The 19,705-nt window shown below is 48.2% G+C and overlaps 1 pseudogene across 1 annotated transcript in view; it reads left to right on the top strand.

Moving 5' to 3' along the window:
• The window catches only part of LOC309857200 (myomegalin-like), a 113,900-nt pseudogene extending 95,628 nt beyond the window's left edge, over positions 1–18,272 (top strand). The window contains exons 18-32 of the transcript in view: positions 2,821–3,012; positions 3,369–3,431; positions 4,434–4,565; positions 5,211–5,330; positions 7,163–7,352; positions 8,204–8,328; positions 8,860–9,083; positions 11,649–11,765; positions 12,507–12,730; positions 13,861–14,004; positions 15,042–15,180; positions 15,487–15,533; positions 15,796–15,822; positions 16,582–16,633; positions 17,319–18,272. The product of the transcript in view is annotated as a myomegalin-like (transcript). The remainder of the gene's footprint in view (positions 1–2,820; positions 3,013–3,368; positions 3,432–4,433; positions 4,566–5,210; positions 5,331–7,162; positions 7,353–8,203; positions 8,329–8,859; positions 9,084–11,648; positions 11,766–12,506; positions 12,731–13,860; positions 14,005–15,041; positions 15,181–15,486; positions 15,534–15,795; positions 15,823–16,581; positions 16,634–17,318) is intronic.
• Positions 18,273–19,705: the final 1,433 nt, after the last annotated feature.

Raw genomic sequence — 19,705 nt, 5'->3', positions numbered from 1 at the left:
TTTTTTTGGAAAGGCTTTGATATATGTCTGGGTTGGATGACTCATTGTAAAAATTGTTGATGTGGGGTCATTTATAGCTTAGAAAGAAAAACCCTCAAATGAGGAATTTGCTCTCTAGTAATGCTTTAAAAAAAAAAACCTAGAAATCAGTTTGATGTTACCTTAAAACCACATTCTGTGCCATCAATCAATCAATCAATAAATAAATAAATAAAGGCCCAGATGAGCCAGAGATTGATGGTAAAGGAAACCAGGCACAGTATCCAGTGACCTAGGACCACAGCTGAGAATTCATATACCTGAAGCCCCAGTTGTCATTTAGTCCAGCTTATTTTTTATGTCAATCCTGAAAGTGACCACACTCTTTAGTCTACTCTGTCCCAGTTTGATTCCCAGAACCAATTAGATAACATCATTTTTAGGAAAGTTTGTACATCTCCCTTTTTTGCAGGCAGTAACATCAAAAAGACTTCCTCCTGCTTATCACAGCTTTACCCAGGTGTAGCAGTCGAGGCTAACCCAGAAACACAAACCAGGTCTTCCTGAGCCTCACACCACATGTGTGATAGGTAGAGCCCAGGCAGGGAACTAAGGCTCAGGGAAATAGAGCTACTTGTTTAAGGTCACTAGTAAGTGGGAGAGATGGGCTTGAATCCAGGTCACAGTCCTTTGTTTCCATGATACCTTTTCTGTCTAGGATGGTTTTGTTACCATCCTGCTCAGAGCTAAGCTCAAAAAATTCTGGAAGACCCTTGAAACAATCTTTTCTCTGTCTCTTTAGAGATCAGTAGACAGTTCATCAGAACCTCTGATCTAGAATTTGACATTTTAGCAGATCTGGAACCAACAGTTGATGGAAAACAATTTTGTCCCATATCAAAATGGCAAGAGAGAACTCTAGCTGACTTTTCTTCTCCTTTACCTTTCTGTACTTGTCAGTTTGTCCAAAAGGAGAGATAGGAGACATCTGTGCATGAAAAAAGGGTCTGTTGATGGGATCAAGTCATACCTAGTCTGAGCCATTGACCATGGCTGATCCATCGATTGTTTGGATGGTCCCAGCTTTGGTGAGCAAGATTACAGCCCTGTCTTTTCTGTCCTGAAGCACAGGCCTCTCTGAGGGATGGCAGCTTACCAGTGTTCCTTGTCTGCTTGAAAACAAGCTTCCTCGTGGACAGTGGTGCATGGCGGCTTCTTGGGGCACGGTGGGGCAAAGATCTCTTTGTGTTAGAGTCTGTCTGGTGTCTTTGCATGGTTTAGGGCATGTGCTCTCTCTTGTGTGTCCTGAGCAACCAGGAACAGCTGATCCCTGTTACTGATAGACTTGGACTCTTCTACAGCCTTGGTTAAAAAGTAAGCTGTCAACTACCCCTGATTTCCCCCTTTTCCTTGTGTTGGCCTGGGGAGAAAGGGGGTGTAAAAGAGGCAGGAAATCACATCTTTACAAATCCCAACTAAAATCTAGATGTTGAGGGTCACGTGGGTAGCTCAGTGACTCTCAGTGAGTTAAGCATCTGACTCTAGATCTCAGCTCAAGTCTTGATCTCAGGGTGATGAGTTCAAGCCCCACATTGGGCTGCACACTGGACATGAAGCCTACTTTAAAAAAATAAAAGATTCAGGGCCATCTGGGTGGCTCAGTGGGTTAAAGCCTCTGCCTTCAGCTCAGGTCATGATCCCAGGGTCCTGGGATCGAGCCCCGCGTTGGGTACTCTGCTCTGCGGGGAGCCTGCTTCCTCCTCTCTCTGCCTGCCTCTCTGCTTACTTGTGATTTCTCTCTGTCAAATAAATAAATAAAATCTTTAAAAAAATAAAAAGTGCTCATTAAAAAAAAAAAAGATTCAAATGCTGACACAGTTTATCCCCCAGTGATCCTAATAAACATCTATTATTTTGCAGATTGAGGAAGGAGAGACCCATGATGGGTACTTCTCAAATTTTGCTGCCATTAGAATCACCTGGGATGGTTTTAAAACACCCAGTGCCCAAGCTGTATCCCAAGTTAAGGCAATATCTCTGGGAGGTCCAGGCATCAGTATATGCTTGCTTACATTTTCCGAAGTGACTGTAGTGTGTAGATAAATTTGAGAACCAGTTACAAATGGAGATAAAAATTGACAAGTAGCCAATTGCATTATCCCCTCTGAGGAGTTTGGCTTGGTTGGAGGGAATGATGACCTCTTCCTCTTTGCTTAGGTCAAGTTACCTGCTTACTATGCTGCCCATGCTGATAATCCCTGAAGGAAAGCAGTCTCTGAATAGGAATATCCTAAACTACAGACCTGCGCACCTCTCTCTGTCTCTCCCACAGCCTGGACTTCTTTTCACATAGAAGCAGAGACGAATTGGCGCAGGGGAAAGCCCATGATTTCCTAAGATCTATGAGAGCATCAGTCTATGTTAAATGAAAGGTCCCACATCACTCTGTGGATGCTAGCATTGAACACATCTATGAATAAGAATGTGCTATATCCTCCAACTTTGGGACTGAGTTCTCCTTCCAGAACTTTCCTAGACTGTATCGTGAGGAATTATAGTAGAAGCCAGGAGTGCAGCCTCTGGACTTTTCCTTTGTGTACACTGGTGACTTCCACATACTTTGTCCATCCTCCGCCTCTTGGTGTCTCATGCCAGCAAACACATGAGGTGAAAGTTATGGCTTCTAGGTTATGGTCTTCATCTAACTGGTATTCCACAATGGACTGGGATTTCTGACATCGCACATGTCCCCTTTAGTGTCCACTCTTAGCAACCCCACACTTCCTTGCTGGTCCTTCCCTTCCAATCCTCTCTTCCTCACTCTGGTTTCTTTCTGCCCAGGTGTCAGCACCATGCATCCTGCTTCCCCATCTGCACTGCCAAGCAACCATTTAGAAGCCAGCTCTTCTCACTATCTCAACCCCGCCAAGCCCCACTCTCCACTGAGGGGCGGCCCAGAACTGGGCAAAATCCTGGAGCCCAGCTATCTGGGCAGCAGCAGCCAGTGGGATGTGGTGAGGCCTCAGAAAGGGAGTTTATCCATATAATAATTGACTCTCTCTGCTTGACTGATTTCACTCAGCATAATCTCTTCATATGGTTTCACTTATTTGTGGAGCATAACAAATAGCATGGAGGACATGGGGAGTTAGAGAGGAGAAGGGAGTTGGGGGAAATTGGAAGGGGAAGTGAACTATGAGAGACTATGGACTCTAAAATACAATCTGAGGGGTTTGAAAGGGCGGGGGGTGGGAGGTCGGGGTACCAGGTGGTGGGTATTATCGAGGGCACAGATTGCATGGAGCACTGGGTGTGGTGAAAAAATAATGAATACTGTTATGCCAAAAATAAACTAAAAAATAAATTAAAAAAAAAAAAGAAAAAGAAAGGGAGTGTATCAGGTGACCTGTGCTCAGGATCCTCTGTGTGTCAGCTTAACTCCAAACCCCCAGGTAAAAAACATAAAGCCAAACAGGTAGGTCTGTGAAATGAAATCTCATTTAGAGTCTTCTAGCTGGACAGGGGCATTTTTCATTTCTCTAGTCCCTGGCTCACAGAGTGGGGGTCAAATTTAAGGGTCCTATCTGTGCTGTACCTTCCTAAGTGCCCCACTTCAGCCTCCCTGCCCATGGCCTCAGTGCTATTTGGGGAACTAGGAGAGTCAGGGACACACCTTGTGCTCTCACGTTCATGTCCTTAACCACATAGGAGAAGTTTATATCCATGGACTTCTACATTATGCCTCCTCTCTGAGGCTGGAGGAAGGGCTTGATGCCTCATTAAAGAATATTTCATCAAGTAACCATAAGAATGATATCAGGCTAGAGTGAAGTCTTCCCTAACACACTCAGGAGAGAAAGTCACACTCAGCTCACCACACATTTCCCGACACTTCAGTTATTTTTCTAAACCATGTGGAACTCCATCACCCTCACCGGTTACACTGGTCACCGTACACTTACATTTAAAACTCCCTCATATTTTGGGGCACCTGGGTGGCTCAGCTGGTTAAGTGTCTGCCTTCAGCTCAGGTCATGATCTCAGGGTCCTGGGATCGAGCCCCGCATCGAGGGCTCCCTGCCCAGTGGAAAGTCTGCTTCTCCCTCTCCTTGTGCCCCCCACCTTCTCATTGACTCTGTGTGTGTGTGTGTGTGTGTCTCTCTCTCTCTCAAATAAATAGTCTTGAAACTTCCTCACACTTAACTGCATGTAGGAGGAGGCCCCTGGGGCATGCTTCACACGGTCTGTCCTGGGTTTGACAGCCTGTTTCCTCTTTAAGCAAAGTTGCTGTGCTCCTGAGTGCCCATGTGAGAAAATGCAGTTGGTGGAAGGGTGGGGATGTTTAGGGATCCTGCTGAGGAGCCACTGGCTGTGCCCCACTTCCACCTGGGCCCCCCTGATGACCAGGATTCCTCATCTTGCACCTCTACCCGGTCCTGATGGGATGGCTGCAGGGGCTGACCTGCTTGAGGAACATCTTGGAGAGATCGGGAACCTGTACCAGCGCCTGGAGGAGTCCATCTGCATCAATGACTGGCTGTGGGAGCCCCTTGAACACTGGCTCAGCTGTGCAGCCCGTGGGAGCGGTAGGAGAGGCCCAGAGCTGCACATGCTGCCACGATTGGGGAGCCTCTGGAGACTGGGCTTCACACTTTCCAAAGCATGTGCTCGACTTTCCTCTACTTGCTCCTTCCAAACAGTCTGGCAAGGCATGGGGGAGGGGGGGTGGGCAGGTGCTCTTATCCTCACTTAGAGCTAAGAGAGAACTTTCCATCTGACAGAACTAACAAGGCATGTCTGCAGGACATCTGACTTCCCAGCCCATCCTTAGTCTGCTCATATATGTGCCTGCTGACCTCTCCACCTTGTCATGGGATTGGCACGTGGTGGCGCCCACTCAGCGGGTGCCCTCCCGCAACCACTCACCAAGGTGGCCGTTCTCCCAACACTCTCCCCTCAGGCTGGGGTCCCTTGGAGGCCATTCCTTCTACATGCCCTTGTCCTGCCCCCAGCCCCAAGGGGGCTCCTGCAGGGACAAGAGCCTCTGGAGCAGCTGCAGCTAGGGCACATGGTGGGGTCCGCACAGAAACCAGGCACTTGGCCCGCCAGGCTTGGAGTCCAGGCACTCCTGCTGGGTTGGGACAGTATTTTTGGAGGGACAGAATGGGTAGTTTCTGGAAAGCATCTGTTACCCTAATGTGTAACATGTCTGCTTACACTTTCTGGAACAGGATCTACCTCCAGTTTCTATAGCCCCAGCCTGGAAACCACACCTCAGCTCTACAATGAGAACAGAGTCCTTAAGGAAGAAAACTGAAGCCTTCAGGCTCAGCTGAGTCATGTTTCTAGAGGTGGGTGGTAAAAGCCACACACTGCGCTCCTTCCTGGTCCCTTTCCTCCTGGCCACACCAATCACCTTTTAAAGCCAAGAGAAGAAGGTGGAGATAACAGCTAACCAGATCCTCCAACCCAAAGTCCCATGTGGTTCTCAGTCTAGAAGGGGCTACTTCCTGAGAGGTCCCAACTGTGGGCCCTCAGACTCCAAGGTGCTAGAGACAAAGATAGCTCTAAGAAACCCACCACCTCTGTGCAACCCACAGATACTCAGATACTCAGTCATTAGTTATGAACTGGCTACCAGTTAGGTGTCTGTTCTCCCTATCCAGACTTTACTGCAGCCTCATGTGTCTCTCCTGGTACTGAGCTGCCATCCCTGTCTCCTCACTACTTCCCTTCATTCATCCAGTCCAGGCCCCTCTCTTCTCAGTAATCCTCAGGACTCTGTGCCTGGAAGCAACAGCCAGATGTCCTCCAGAGCATTCCCAACACTATTCAATGGGCATCTAAGGGAGATGGGGCATCACTTACTCTGTGACTTGGGGGACAGCTGACCTTAGTGTCAATTGACCTGATCAAATCAATATATGGTCAATAAAAATTATATTAACCTGCAAATATTTATTGAATAGTCATGAAAGACTAATACTTTCCTAAAGGATCAAGCTTAGAATGTTGTGGAACGGGAAGAGATAGCAAGTGATGTTTCTGAATCTGTTTCTTCAGAGCAGGAAGATGTGAGGGGAGAGGTCACTGATGGGGAAGTAACGAGACATCACAGAGAAGAGAGAAGACACAACTGCTAAACCACCGTTGCATGCTGGGACAGGCTAGCACAGACCTCAGTGGGGAGAAGTCAATAAGATGTGAACAAGCACGGTCAGCCAGGCCCAGGGACTTCCCCCTGGTAGACTGACAGCTCCTGCAGCCTGGTTCTCAGAGTCCCTGTTCTTAGTCTCTGGGAAATCATGCAGGTAATTGAGATTCCACAAGACCAGAAAAGGACAGATGTGCCCATTTGCAAATTGACGAATATAATATATTCTAAAAACTGTATACAATAAGTATTGATGTTGCTCTTTAGCAAAATTAAAGAACGGATTATCACAGAGAGGGTGTGTGAACTTAGAAAATAGTGAGCATTAGAAACCACAGCATTTGGGGCTCCTGGGTGGCTCAGTGGGTTAAGACCTCTGCCTTGGCCTCAGGTCATGACCCCAGGGTCCTGGGATCAAGCCCCACATCAGGCTCTTTACTCAGTGGGGAGCCTGCTTCCCCCTTTCTCTCTGCCTGCCTCTCTGCCTACTTGTGATCTCTGTCAAATAAATAAATAGAATTGGGGGGGGGAAGCCACAGCTTTTGGGGCACCTGGGTGGCTCAGTTGGTTAAGCGCCTGCCTTTGGCTAAGATCATGATCCCAGGGTCCTGGGATGGAGCCCCCTGCTCAGCAGGGAGAGGAGTCTGTGTCTCCCTCTCCCTCTGTTTTCTCCCTGCTGCTCCTGCTCTATTTCTCTCTCTCAAATAAATAAATTCTCAAAAGGGAGGGAGAAAGGAACAGAAGAAGGAATGAAGGAAAGGAGGAAAGAAAGAAACCGCAGCGTTTTCTCTAATAGCAGGGTAGACCTTATGAAATCAGAAGATCAAGGGCATTGTAAAGATGGAGACTCCACATTCCCCAGGGTGTGTGGATGTAATGAGCTGACACCCTCTGCTTCTCTAAGCAGATGTGGCATCAGCTTGCATTCCCGTTGCCTTAGTTCTATGCATCAGGATGGAGGAGCTTGGGCTCCTTGTCCTGCCAGCCTCTGCCCCCACAGTGTAAGTCGTCCTGTGTTCTGCTCCCCAGAGCACTCCCAGGAGACGGAACGCCTGAAAGAGGCCCTGCTGTCCTCCTGATCCCGGCTTCAAGAGCTGGAGATGGAGCTGGAGCGCCAAAAGGGGGAACAGCAGCAGCTTCTGGAAGACTTGAAGGAGAAGCAACAGGAGATCTTGCATTTCCAGGAGGAACGCCTGTCCCTCCAGGAGAAAAACTCCAGGTAAGGGAGAGCCCAATAAGAAGGAAAGGGGCCCTGTTTTCAGATTTAATTGGATATTGGCAAGACAGGTATTGGAGCCTTTGGGGGTGCTCAGTTCCCCTCTGCTATTCCTGATTTATGGATGAATTTGAGAAGAAGGAAGGACTTATCTGAGAATGCCTTTTCACTTCAAATTTGGGAGAGTAAAACCCTATTTTAGAAGGCTCAGCATATCAGGGGCACCTGGGTGTTCTGTTGGTAAAGTGTCCGGCTGTTGATTTTGGCTCAGTTTATGATCTCGGGGTCATGAGAATGAGCCCTGCGTTGGGTTTGGTGCTTAGCTTGGAGTCTGTTTGGGATTCTTTCCCTCCTCCTCTCCCTCCTCTTCTGCTCCTCCTACTGCTTGCAGGCAAGTAATCTCTGTCTCTCTCAGATCAGTCTTTTAAAAAAAAGGGGGGGAGGCGTTCAGCATATCAGATCCTGGAGAAAAAAAAAATGTTCTCATCCTTCCTATTAGTTTAAGGATATTAGTCTCACTGTAATGTAGGAAGAATCCCCACCAATCATCATGGGCATCCCTGACATAAACCCTATGACTGCCTATCACTGGGAATAGAGAACTATAGGGGCAAGAGAATGCAGAGCTTGCATGTCTGCTCCCAACTAATGTAGCTAATGGCATGACATAAAGTGAAGTTACTTCACCTCTCAGAGCCTCTGTTTCCACATCCATAAAGTAAAAGTAATGGTCTTCATGACCCCTGGGTTGACATCTAGGGCTAAAGCTCCATGATGCAAAGGCTGGATGACAGGTGGCCTGGAGGGGCCAAGGGGCACCAGGTTCTCAGCGGGCCCTTGCCTCCCCCGTGCAGGCTGCAGCACAAGCTCGCCCTCCTGCAGCAGCAGTGTGAGGAGAAACAGCAGCTCTTGCATTCCCTCCACTCGGAGCTACAGATCTACGAGGAACTTTGTGGCAATTCCAAGAAAGGGCTGAAAGATATGTTTTCTCCCTCCTCACCTCCCTCATAAGCTCAATGCCCTTGCTTAGGATTCTGAAGAGGTCCTTACCCTGGGAGTGGTAGAGCTCTGGAAAGCTACAGAGTTCTGCCTCAGCCAGGTCTGGGGCTCCCAGTAAGAATAAAGTAGTTCTCTCATGTAAAAGCCCAGAGGTTGGTGACATGTGCAAGATCCAGCCAAGACATCCTTAAAAGTAGGTAGATAAGAATCCAACTCTGTCTGCCTAGGGGGCCAGAGAAAAGTTGAGCAAAGTCCAGATTATGCTCATGTAAGGCTCTCCAGATGCAGGTGGGTCACATGAGTCTCAAGGCAGTTCTGGTGTGCAGTATCTTGCTCACTGAATGCTGAAACCCACGCAGGAAAAGGAGGCAGCTCCATACCAAATGCATGGCCTCCTGGGGCCCTAAGAGGACAGGGTCCTGAGTAGAAAGGAATGCCCCGGAGGAGTTTTCTGACAAATGCTTGGAAAAGCTTGGATCTGAGCCACCAGACCCCTTCTCTCTTCTTTCAGCTCCCACCTGGGATGCCTGTCTCCAGGCCCCTTTGAGCAGTGGACTGTGCCACCTGGTGGCAGAGATCCCAGCTTTGTGAGGGCAGCTGGAGCAAAGCATCCAGGTGAACAGCTGTCTGAGATTGCAGCTGGAGCAGCAGTTGGATGGCAGGTGGAGCAAAGCCAGCCTCAGCCCCTCCTCGCTCACCAGGAGGACCCTGGAAACAAGCAACTGCTCCTCCAAGGTAGGAAGGGCAGGGGGACCAGAAAGCCCATTGCCAGGATGTCTGTGGTGGAAGATCTTCCATATTCCACACTCCTTAGGGTCCAGGTGAAATCAGAGTTGCTTCAATCTCCAGTCTTGGGTGAGTGGGTGGGATTGAGGGTCCCAGCTGGCTCAGGCCCCAGATTCTGAGTTTGCAGGTACAGGTTGCTTGCCTTGGGCAAGGTGTTTGAAGTCCCCAGGTACTGAAGCCTTACTTTCCTCATCTTCAGGGTGAGGACAATAATCATATGTATCTTATGGACAATCATATGTATGTTATATGGTAATATGGTAATTAAGCCTTCAGTGCAATAATTTATAAGTGCCTGACACGGTATGCATCGCTCAATAGTTAATAGCTTGTGAGTTAATATCTATTCCTTGTACTTGTGGAGTGCTTTAAAATTTACCACAAGTTTTTAAACAATTTTCCAAACTGTTTCATCTGAGGTAAGGGAGGTTTTAATTTCATATTTCAATATGGGAAAACTTTGGGATTGAGACATTAACCAGCTAAGACCCGACCCAGGATTCGAACTGGATGTTTTTATTTCCAGCTGCTGGCCTTCCTCCTCACGTCCTTCCTCCTCACCAGCGTCTGTCTCGGTATCTCTTGCCTTCCAGATTCCCATTCCTTGATTGGAGGGGAGCTCAGCTGAGGGGAAACCATTCCCATCCCGCAGGCAATGCTGGTTGTGGAAAGCAAGGGGATGATAGCTCCCTTTATTCCCAGTGGCAGTCATCTCCTCCCCTCCCCTCCGCGTCTGCCCTTCCAGATACTGCCTTGCCTGCTCTCTCCCTCTCTTCTCTATGTCCTTCATCCAGCCCCCTTCGCCTAGCTTCAGTCTGAATGTTAGTACTGTTGCCCTCCATCTTGACACACTCATTTCAACTTATTCTTTTCCTTTTTTAATTAGCCATCTTCTCTCACCTCCAGGACCCTATTTTCAATTTTATTTCAGTAGGAGCCATTTCTTCTCAGACACGTTCCTGCCTGCTCTTCCTGGGGCATGTTAATCCTTAGCTTTCCCCCCCACCACCACCAGTCCTGCTAAATTTTCACTAATTAGGCACTGACTTGTCAAATGAAGGTGACACTTCCAAGATCCTGTGGTGTGGCCATTAGATGAGAAAGTGTCACATGGACTATGTCCCATAGTAACTGCTCGGCCACAATAGGTGAATGCCTGGCTCCCCCTGGGGAGCCGTGATGGTTGTAGTGTTCAGTTATAACTCCCCACTCTGCCCTCCTGGCCCAGCTTTCCTCCGTCACTGTGTCCCCATGACCCCAGCCAGGGCTCAGCCCCAGTGACTCCGACACTGTGCCCTCTCCTTACCCACCACAGTGGCCTGAGCTGGAGATCTGGTTCTAGGCCACCTCCTGAGCAGGATTTCTTGCCTTCTCTGATATTTTCCAATTCTTTCACTGTAGGATTGCTGCCTGGTCTCCAAGAGGATGTCTCTAACCTGCTGTACCTTCTGTCTCTACCCTTCTCATCCGGCTACATTTTTCCCATCACTAACTCATCAGAATGATGATTGGAATGCTAGTTTAGGGGCGCTTGGGTGGCTCAGTGGGTTAAAGCCTCTGCCTTTGGCTCAGGTCATGAACCCAGGGTCCTGGGATGGAGACCCGCATCGGGCTCTCTGCTCAGCAGGGAGCCTGCTTCCTCCTCTCTCTCTCTGTCTGCCTCTCTGTCTGCTTGAGATCTCTGTCTGTCAAATAAATAAATAAATAAATCTTTTTTTTTTTAAAAAGGGGGAATGCTAGTTTATTGCCCACAAGTCCATTCATACTTTGATTCCGTATTTTTGACACATATACTACACATATTGATGTGGAAATATTGGAGTTCAGAGCTCAAGAAAGAATTCTTGAGACATTTTCAGTGCAAAAAGGTGTTCTTATGATAGCACGGGGACAGGACCAGTGGGCAGAAAGAGCGGCACTGGGGCTGTGAGGAGCCATAGATTATATAGTTTGGAATTGGGAGAGCTACAGGCAAAGGGAAGTTTCCAAAAGGACTTTAATATGCTAAAGAAGACTCATGAGATCCTGGAGACCTGGCTTTTGTCAAGCTAAGACTGTTTTTCCCTCTAGTATGTCATTAAGTTTAAGACAGTTGGGGTTCCTATAATGTCTTATTCTGCCTGCCTCAAATGTGTATCAGTGGACTGCAGGTTGTAAGGAAATTTAACTTTATGTACATTTCCTTTTGCCTTTGTTCTCTGCATCATAGGTTTAGTTACAAGGCAGTGTACTAAAAATTGCACACATAATTATATTCAAAATGCAGGCTAGAAAAATGCTCCTAATAACCTTTCAAACCAGAAGTCACTTCTCATGGAGCTCTCTTCCATTAAAGGGACATGTTCTTGTTCCAAACTAAGGGATTTGTTTGCTGTTGCTTACCGTCACAGTTGGGGTGTAATGAGGACCAACCATGCTGCCTTAGGTCTCTGCTGGTGACAACTAGGCTGTGCTTGGGTTTGGTTAGTGGTGATTCCAGGGTTGCCGAAAATTTTTATTGTCTTTACAACCTAGACTCCAATGCTTCCCCTCCAGTCCGAGATATTGGCATGAATTCTCCAGTGCTCACATTCCCTAGCCTTTTTGCTGCTGCTCCTGGCTCAGAGACCACCATTTTCAAGAGGACAAATGGTAAATATGGCAACGGAAGGATTCAGGGATTGATGATGGAGAATTCCCAATACAAGTAGCCTGTGGTTACTAATGGGCACATTACCTGAATGTAGAGATTTTTCTCCTCGTGTCCCAAAGTCTTTAGCCCTACTCATTGCACCTTCTGTGGCTACCTTTTTTTTGCCATTATTCTTCCTCCTGTGGTTTTCCTATTGTTCTGTTGTGCTTCACTGCACGGTGATCTCTCCATCCTTGAAAGTGCTCTCTGTGTCCGGCTTAATTTGTCTCTGTCTTCTTTTTATAAATGGGTTTATATTTTATTTATTTTATTTTATTATTTTATTTTTCAGTGTTCCAAGATTCATTGTTTATGCACCACACCCAATGCTCCATGCAATATTTGCTCTCCTTAATTCTCACCACCAGGCTTTCCCCCTCCTTTCCAGAACCCTTAGTTTGTCTGTCTTCTTAGCTGGAAATTTATAATTTTTTATTAAAATAATATTTGTCCTGGATATTTCATTTATTAGTAAGGATAAAATTTTTCCTCCTGGCAATTTGATCATTATGAGATGATGTAGGAAAGATCATAAAAACATAGAACCCAGAAATCTATGGACTTCACACCTTGCTGTACTTTTCCCAGAGTGCCTTTCCTATTCCTGGCCTCTTTACTCCTTGATGTCTATTTTAGAATGAAGTGGACTGAGGATATGCTCATCACTGTGGATTCTATGTTGTTCTGGTCTTGTTTTTCAGAGCTGGATTTGGATGCTTCTCCAGTGATGAAGAATCCCAAGCTGGAGGGCGAAGCTACTGATGGCTCCTTTGCCAATAAACATGGCTGCCTTGTCATTGGCCACATTGATGACTACAGTGCCCTAAGACAGCAGATAGAGGAGGGAAAACTGCTGGTCAAAAAGATAGCAGATCTTGTGAGATCAGCCCGCACCTTCCCTGGCCTTGAAACTCAGGGCACAGAGGTAATCACACTGTAGGTCTTAAGTGTTCCTTTTCCTTGTGCCCTTTTTCCTTCTGATCTTAGCTCCTTCTCCCACTGCATATCTCCCATAGCTGAGTCTACATCTTCTGCTTACACCCAGCTGGGCCTTTCTTCTCCATCTCCTATTTTCACTATAAACTCTGCCCTAACATTTTTTTTCTCAGAAACACAGAAGAGGCAGAAGAGAATTGTCATCCTCATCTGTAGGGGATTTGCTGAGTACTGGCTTATGTGTCGTGCTCTACTGAGCACCCTTTCCTCGCTTATTATCTGGTTCATGGCCTTGTACATGATCATCCATCGGCAGAGTAAAATCACTTAATCAGGCGGCTGGAAATTTAGGATTTGCATCCGCATGGGCCACATGTTGTGGAAGGGGCGAAGCCTGGAAGCCATGGAATTTCTCTGGGCAGACTGAGCAGGTCAGGGAAGCAGGCAGCGCACCTTCTCAGAGCGTTTCCATATTCAGAGACCAGGTACCAGCTGCAGTGCTGTTTGAGGCACTGGAGGTGCATGGATGTGCAGGGACAGCCCTGTCTGCAAGAGCCTCCACCCCAGAAAGAAGGCCACATATTCAAGTAAATAAGGACAACAGAGGATCTGGGCTCAGTGTCGGAAGCCATGCTCTGAGTTGGGATGGTGCAAACACAGAAGGGGTCCTTGGTCCAGGCAAGGAAAGTCACAGGGTCCTAGAGGAACCACTGGTGAGATACACAGCTTCTCTGGGTGGTGGAGGATAGCATTCCAGGTAAAGGGAATGGCATCACAGTCCTTGGAGCTACAAATGGTTCAGCCCAGTTGAAGCAGAGGTATGATTTAGAGATACACATGGGGGTGCCAAAGCAAAAATTAGGGACATTAGACCCGAGAGCACAGAGCAGGACTAGCAGCTTACAGAGAGTATGAGAGAAGTCAGAATCTAGTTGGGGGTCACTGCTGAAATGGAGATCCAGGGCTTCCAGGTTTAAAAATGGTTTCACACGTTCAAGCAGGCCCATGCTTGTGCCTCACTCTTGAGGGAAACCTGAGCCCTGTGCTGAGGGAGCCAGAGCAGGGGGAAGGGAATGATCTCTCAGTCTGGTGCCCAGGGCAATCTCTACTTTCTCCCAGGTGCCGGGCAACAAAGGCATCCATGAACTTGGGAGCAGCACCCAGGCCCTGCAGCACACCCTGGACGAGTCGGCCTCCCTCCTCACCATGTTCTGGCGAGCGGCCCTGCCCAGCTCTCCCAGCCCTGTCCTGTCTGACAGCACAGTGAGTGGCAGCCTCCTTCATCGCTTCTGCCCCAAATGCCATTCTGCCTCCTCAGTTCCCAAGTCCTAAATGTCAGGGGCTGGACAATTGAGATGAGACAGGGGGGCCTTAGGGGAGCGTCCCCGGGGGAAGACCTGTCATCCATGGTGGCGGCTGGCAGGGCAGGTCCTACGACATCCCTTCTCCTCCCACCGTGTTTGGGTTCTTTCCCTTTCTGAACTTAGCTGAGCCAAAAAACGTAGGGACCTGTGAAAATGTCGACATCTCCTTTCCCCATGCCATCCCCACAGAATGTCACCATGAGATGAGCAGCTTCCTAGAGCCATCCACTGCATCCCACACATGGCTTTCCTCCACCTCTCTGGGCCAGGCCTGGAAGAGTCAGCCGCCCCACCACCAGGTGCTCTCAGATATGAGGCCTGAACTCTGGTCGGGGGGAGTGTGGACAGCAATTTTTCTCTGTCTCCCCCTACCAGCCCCATCTAGGAGCCTGAGACCAGATTAAAGCACTAACACCTTATGGGCCCCAACTATGCTGGTTCTGAGGCAGAAGGTGTTCTGCCATCTTGAAGTTGTTCCAAAGATTTACAGAATCGCACCCTGTCTCCCTAGGCAAAACACGCCCAGCTAGCAAGTCTTATCTGTGAGGCCCGGTACTAGAACCAATGTCAGCACTGAATGTGTGCTCTTGGACTCATCGAGCCCAATGAGCCCATTGGACTTCTGAGCACTGAATGTGTGGTCAGGACTCACCGCTGGGAGTCGTGGCACTGACTGGGGTTGAAGGCCTCTACAGCCACAGGAGTGGAGGCCTGTTTTCATGTGCATGGGGGCTCCCAGGGTCTCAGTGTGCTGACCTAACTCCCTTAGTCTAAGTTGGCCTCAGCTGGAGCCTTCTAGTGTCTCTCCTGGAGGGACTCCAGTCCAGAAATCATTGATAGGATTATAGAATCCTGCTTTTGATTGTCAAGAGCCACAAAGCGTTGGGTTCTTGAGGCCTTCTGACCTGTGAGAGAGAGTCTGTTTCCCTTCCCCAGGGACAGTCCCTGCAAAGGGAACTTCTGGAACTGAGAACCAGACTGTCCAAACAGGAGAGTGTCCTTCAGAGCACAGCGGAGCGTCTGAAAACCTCCAACCAGCAGAAGGAGAGCATGGAGCAGTTCATCTTCAATCAGTGTGGGTGCCCCTGAGCCAGGGGATGAGAGAGGAAAGTAGGGGTAGGAGGACTTCCAGGCTCCCCACTTGTGCTGCCGATGGACCAGGACCAGACAGACTGGGGGGGGTGGGGAGGAGGGCTGCAGACCACTGTGTGATGTCCCCAAACCTCCTGTGCCATGAGTAATTGGGGATGCGGAGGGAGGGGTGCATGGGGGCAGCAGGAGAACCTGATCTGAGCTGCCAGAAAGACACCCTTTGAAACACACTAGGCAAGTATGGCCCCAGATGGTCACTTCTACCTATTGGGCTGTTTTGTTGTTTTAGTGACCAGGACACATGATGTTTTGAAGAAGGCAAGGACTAATTTGGAGGTAAGGACACCACTGCACCTGCCAGAGCCACAGAACACAGCCCAAATCCATCCCCACCTGTCTCCAGAGTCTGCAGATAAACCCTGACCCACTCTGACCTTTCAGGAGATTTCAGTCCATTCCTAGGACTCATGTCCTCACTAAATGTCCTTCTAGCTTCGCTCCCCATCACCTCTCCCACCCCAGTCCCTTCCCTGCCATCTCATCTCCTGGTGACATCATGACCCTCTTCTCTCCTCACTGCACTTCTTCCCTCCTCTAGGCCAAGTCAGGAGTCCAAGGAAAGCAAGTGAGTTGATTCCCAAGACCAGAGGACATGGGGAGTATGCCTCTGAATTAGCTTCTAGGAAAGGGGCTCTGGTGCCAGCTCTAGTGTTTCCTGTAGCCCTTTTCACTTCATGAGAAAATAAACCAGAGATGTCATCAAATCGGTTGATTCTGTTGCACACTCTCTTGGCAGAGAATAGCCATTCAATCTTGGTCTTTCTTTTTCCAAAGGAAACCAACCATTGGGTCTTCTTGACCTAAAAGAGAATTTGATAATAAATAAAAATGAAACTTGAAGGGAAACATTTTATGTATATGGCAGGTATTCTGTACATTTACTTAAAATACTAATCCGATCCCTAGCAAGTAAGCTGAAGTGTACCAAATGGCTTGTAAATCAGAAACTAAACCCTAGGGGAACCAGGTGGCTCAGTCAGTTGAGCATCTGACTTGATCTTGGCTCACGTCTTGATCTCAGGGTTGAGGATTCATGCCCTGTGTTGGGCTCCACGCTAGCCAAGGAGATTCCTTAAAAAAGAATAGGGAAAGAAACTAAACCCTTCGTTGGACATTAAATTTCTTCCATAAGCAATTCGACCTTTTCCTAGGAATGTTCCTTATGTAGCCTAAGAGAATATTGATCCCATGGTGTAAAAATGGGTCAGGCCATGACTTTGCCCTCCCCCCAACCTTTTTTGTTTGTTTGTTTGTTTGTTTGTTTGTTTTTCTAATTCCCTTTTTTTCTTCTCTGATGATTCCTTTCTTTCCTGAGCCTCTTTAGAAGAACACATACAAGATGGCCTCTGTAAAGCCTTATTCCTGTCCCAGCAAAGGTAACCCAATGGCCCCACACACCCACTGGATTCCCCATCTTTGGAAGTTTCCTCTGCACTTTCCAGAGACCAATGGAAAGATTTGAGGCCTGCGTTCCAATCCCAGGCTTGTCACTAGCTGGCCCTGTGGCCTTGGCCCATCCATCTGTAAGAGGTGGCACTAGGGGCTGTTGGAGCTCCCTGCTGATGGGGCCCCCTCCCTCTCCTCATTAAGTACATGGGACATGAACTGAGCAGGGGACTTCCCTGCATTACATCCTCTCCTTCCTACAACAGGCTGTTTCTTCATGGGCATATTTCATACTAAGTGCTTCGGTTCCCGGGAAGTCACAGAAGCCATTGTTTTGCTCCAAGTGAACTAGGGAGTGGACTGGCCCGTGAAGATCTGAGCACCTCATGTGCAGTGGCTCTGAGCAGGGCTGTCACCCACCCAAGGTGGTGGGGAAGCTCCCCTCTCACCTGGTGGCATGAGGGGCTCCACAGTTCCACACCCCCTCCCCTGGGCTCATCCTTTTGACAGGCTCTCACTGAGCTCCTGGCTCAGCCCCCACCCAGTGCTCACTGCAGGTCAGGGAGCCACCAGCAGAACCTGATACTAGGTTCTCACCTTGTCGTATTTCTGTCTCCAGGTGAAGTCCCTAAGGGTGCTGCCATGCACCCCAGTCTTGTGACCCTTGCCTTCCAGGAGCCACGGAAGAAAAGGAGCCATCAGAGGTCCTTCAAACAGCAGGAAGCCTGGGCCTGTCCCCCTTTGGTGCAGATCCCAATCTGCTGAGGAGACCTGGAGCCCAGAACTCCACACCTGCCAGAGGGTCCCATCCTCTTCCCAGTGGAGGAGAATGAAGGGTAGACAGCCTCTCCTGTGGCTGAGGAACACCACCCGCCAGGGGCTGCTCATCCCAGAACTGGTCTGTAGAGGAGCTCCTGACACTGCTTCTGCACACCTCACTGGCCTGGGAACTGGCCACAGCCAGTCCTCGCTCCAACGCCTACCCTCAGACAGTCAGCTCAGGGGACATAGCACCCTGCTTCCTACAGATGGGACCCCTGATCCCCACATAAGAGCTCCTCAGCTTGTTCCAAAGCCCACGAGTGACAGCAGTGCCCTGAGGGCCAGTGGGGCGCAGCCAGTACAAGTTCCAGATCCATGCTTCCCTGGGCCTGGCTTAGCCCAGCCGCCGTTCAGCTGGGCATCTGTCTACACCGAGACTCCTGAGTGCTTCAAATGCTCCTGGTGAAAGCGGTGGCTTCCCATGTGCCATCTCCTGCTTAGCCTAGCACCTCCCAGTTCCCTTCTTTTATGATCTCCGAAGTGTGGCCACCTCACTCTGAATACGCCGTTCCCTTTTATCACCCTAACTCCTCTCTGGGGAACTCAGGCTCAGGGCCAGCCCAAGCCCATTGAAAGTCCTATAAGACAAACCAGTGATCATTTTTAAGAGGCACCTGAGAAGCACCAGTTTGGGAAAGCCTAGTCTGTGTCCTGACAGTGCTTTAGAAGGCATGTATGTGTGTATAAATGTACGATAGATATTTATATATGTTGCTATAGTAATTTGTCGAGGGCAACATAACTGGCGGACAGGGTCTGTTAGAGGAAATGAAACAGTCCTTTTGGCGGCTATGAAAGTAAAATGTGTACAAATAAATAAAAGGTTTTTCCTCACCTGCTCTGTTTCTGATTTTGGCACCAGTCTCTAGGCTGAGCATGTAAGAATAGGAAAGACACACTGTCTCTAAGAAGGTCATTGACTACTGTTGAAATCTAAGTTTAAAAGGAGTTTTGCCTTCTCTGCCATTTTGTAAGAATTCCCAATTTAAAAATATTAGAGAGTGGTTCTTAGGTTTGGAGAGTCTTAGAATCAGCAGTGGAGATCACAGGAGCCACTTCCTGGGCTCCAATCCTAAGTATTTCATTGATGTGTGACCCCAGAATCTGCATTTCTTACACAAGTATCCCCAGGTGATTCTTTTTTTTTTTCCTTTTGGGTTTCAGAATTTTGTGTGTGTGTGTGTGTGTGTGTGTGTGTGTGTGTGTGTTTAGCTTTCTTAAAAAAAAATTCTTTTCAGTGTTCCAAATTCATTGTTTATGCACCATACCCAGGGCTCCATGCAATGTGCACCCTCCATAATACCCACCACCAGGCTAACCCCGCCTCCCACCCCCTCCCCTCCAAAACCCTCAGATTGTTTCTCAGAGTCCACAGTCTCTCATGGTTCATCTGCCCCTCCAATTTCCCCCAACTCCCATCTCCTCTCCAGCTCCCCATGCTCTCCATGGTATTCCTTATGCTCCACAAATAAGTGAAACCATATGATAATTGACTCTGTTTGACTTATTCCACTCAGCATAGTTTCCTCTAGTCCTGTCCCAAGTCATCCTTCCTGATGGAGGCATAATACGCCATAGAGTATATGGACCACATCTTCCTTATCCATTTGTCTGTTGAAGGGCATCTTGGTTCTTTCCACTTTGGCGACTGGCCATTGTTGCTATGAACATTGGGGTACAGATGGCCCTTCTTTTCACTACACCTGTATCTTACCCCAGGTGATTCTGATGCAGACCTCAGTTTAAAACTGTTGTTCTCCAACATTGACCCAAAAGTATAGAGTTGTTTCACTTTGATTGATAACCTTTAACTGAAAAGTGTATAAGTCCTTCCATAAATGTTGGAACAGAGATCTGCAAATATTCCTTGGGAAGAGACGTTAGTTATGTTCTTTTGCTTTCCAAGAATTACTATAAAGCTATCACTCCACAATTATTTCCTAGAGAGTCATAAGCATGGACAACAACAAACAAAACCCTCAAATAGTATCTCACAACCATCACCATCACTGCCACCAGTAACAAAAAGACCCCAAAAAAGACTCTCACCTGAGGTAGAGATGCCCCCTATTTTTATAGTCAATGGAGTGACTCCACATCTGCTCTCACAGTCTGTTATTCAAGTATTTCCATGAAGGCCTTTGGCTGTCAATACAGAGGAACTCGCTGGCCCAATCGGCTGAATGGATGAAAGTCAGTAAGATATTAAGGCAAAGAAACCAAGCATGAGACCATGTTGC

This window comes from Mustela nivalis, assembly GCF_964662115.1.
Source record: "Mustela nivalis genome assembly, contig: HAP1_SCAFFOLD_495, whole genome shotgun sequence".
NCBI lineage: Eukaryota > Metazoa > Chordata > Mammalia > Carnivora > Mustelidae > Mustela > Mustela nivalis.
Note: the sequence above shows the minus strand (reverse complement) of the source record. Positions and strands in the feature narration are given on the sequence as shown.